This window comes from Arachis hypogaea, chromosome 6 (genome assembly GCF_003086295.3).
Source record: "Arachis hypogaea cultivar Tifrunner chromosome 6, arahy.Tifrunner.gnm2.J5K5, whole genome shotgun sequence".
Taxonomy (NCBI): Eukaryota; Viridiplantae; Streptophyta; class Magnoliopsida; order Fabales; family Fabaceae; genus Arachis; species Arachis hypogaea.
The window spans coordinates 71,976,499-71,978,763 of NC_092041.1; the positions used below are offsets into that span (position 1 = coordinate 71,976,499).

Consider the following 2,265-nt stretch of genomic DNA (forward strand, 5'->3'; position numbering starts at 1 on the left):
GATGATGCATTCATCTTATTTCTTCCTAGTGTCTAAGATTATGAAATCAGCAGGGATGTAAAGGCCTTCAACCTTTACTAACACGTCCTCTACTAATCCATAAGCTTGTCTTACTGACTTGTCTGCCAATTGAAGTGAGAAAAAAGGCAGGCTGTACCTCAATGATCCCCAGTTTCTCCATTATAGAGGGTGGCATAAGATTTATGCCTAACCCCAGGTCACACAGAGCCTTGTTAAAGGTCATGGTGCCTATGGTACAGGGTATTAAGAATTTACCAGGATCTTGTCTCTTTTGAGGTAGAGTTTTCTGAATCCATGTATCTAGTTCACTAATGAGCAAAGGGGATTCACCTTCCCAAGTCTCATTACCAAACAACTTGGCATTCAGCTTCATGATAGCTCCTAGATATTGAGCAACTTGCTCTCCAGTTACAACTTCATCCTCTTCTGAGGAAGAATAGTTTTCAGAGCTCATGAATGGCAGAAGGAGATTTAGTGGAATCTCTATGGTCTCTATATGAGCCTCAGATTCCTTTAGGTCCTCAATGGGGAACTCCTTTTTGTTTGAGAGACGTCCCGGGAGGTCTTTCTCACTAGGATTTTCGTCCTTCTCCTCCCTTGTGCATTCGGCCATATTGATTATTTCAATGGCCTTGCACTCTCCTTTTGGATTCTCTTCTGCATTGCTTGGGAGAATACTGGGAGGAGTTTCAATGACTTTCTTACTTAGTTAGCCCACTTGTGCCTCCAGATTTCTAATGGAGGACCTTGTTTCACTCATGAAACTTAAAGTGGCTTTTGATAGATCAGAGACTAAATTTGCTAAATTAGAGGGGCTCTGTTCAGAATTTTCTGTCTGTTGCTGAGAAGATGATGGAAAAGGCTTGTTATTACTGAGCCTATTTCTTCCACCATTATTAAAGCCTTGTTGAGGCTTTTGTTGATCCTTTCATGAGAAATTTGGATGATTTCTCCATGATGAGTTATAGGTGTTTCCATAAGGTTCACCCATGTAATTAACCTCTGCTATTGCAGGGTTCTCAGGATCATAAGCTTCTTCAGAAGCTGCCTCTTTAGTACTGTTGGATGCATTTTGCCATCCATTCAGACTTTGAGAGATCATGTTGACTTGCTGAGTCAACACTTTGTTCTGAGCCAATATGGCATTCAGAGCATCAATTTCAAGAACTCCCTTCCTCTGAGGCGTCCCATTATTCACGGAATTCCTCTCAGAAGTGTACATAAATTGGTTATTTGCAACCATGTCAATAAGTTCTTGAGCTTCTGCAGGCGTTTTCTTTAGGTGAATGGATCCACCTGCAGAATGGTCCAATGACATTTTGGAAAACTCAGATAGACCATAATAGAATATATCTAATATGGTCCATTCTGAAAACATGTCAGGACACTTTTTGGTCATCTGCTTGTATCTTTCCCAAGCTTCATAGAGGGATTCACCATCTTTTTGCTTGAAGGTCTGAACATCCACTCTAAGCTTGCTCAGCTTTTGAGGAGGAAAGAATTTATCCAAGAAGGCCGTGACCAGCTTATCCCAAGAATCCAGGCTATCTTTAGGTTGTGAGTCCAACCATGTTCTAGCTCTGTCTCTTACAGCAAAAGGGAAAAGCATGAGCCTGTAGACTTCAGGATCTACTCCATTTGTCTTAACAGTCTCACAAATCTGCAAGAACTCAGTTAAAAACTGGTAAGGATCTTCAGATGGAAGTCTATAAAACTTGCAGTTCTGTTGCATTAAAGCAACTAGTTGAGGCTTAAGCTCAAAATTGTTGGCTCCAATGGCAGGAATGGAGATGCTTCTTCCATCAAATTTGGACATTGGTTTTGTGAAGTCACCAAGCATTCTCCTTGCATTATTGTTGTTGGGTTCGGCTGCCATCTCCTTCTCTTGTTCGAAAATTTCAGAAAGATTGCCTCTGGATTGTTGTAGTTTAGCTTCTCTTAGTTTCCTCTTCAGAGTCCTTTCAGGTTGTGGATCAGCTTCAACAAGAGTGTCTTTTTCCTTGTTCCTGCTCATATAGGGAAGAAGAGAACAAGAAAAGAAAGAGGAATCCTCTATGTCACATTAAAGAGGATCCTTTGTTGTTAGTAGAAGAGGGAAGGGAAGAAGAGTGAAGAAGAATGGTTAAGGGTAGAGGTAGTGATTTGAGATGAAGAGAGGTGAAGAAAAGTGTTAGTAAATAAATAAATAAATAAAAGAAGGAGAGATAGAGAATTTCGAAAATAATTTTGAAAAAGTGGTTAGTG

General features: G+C 40.4%; 1 non-coding gene across 1 annotated transcript; it reads left to right on the forward strand.

The window, feature by feature from the left end:
- The first annotated feature begins 1,392 nt into the window (after positions 1-1,392).
- On the forward strand, positions 1,393-1,498 carry LOC112700410 (small nucleolar RNA R71). Its single transcript, XR_003153317.1, has one exon. It is a non-coding gene; the product is annotated as a small nucleolar RNA R71 (small nucleolar RNA).
- The last annotated feature ends 767 nt before the right edge of the window (positions 1,499-2,265 follow it).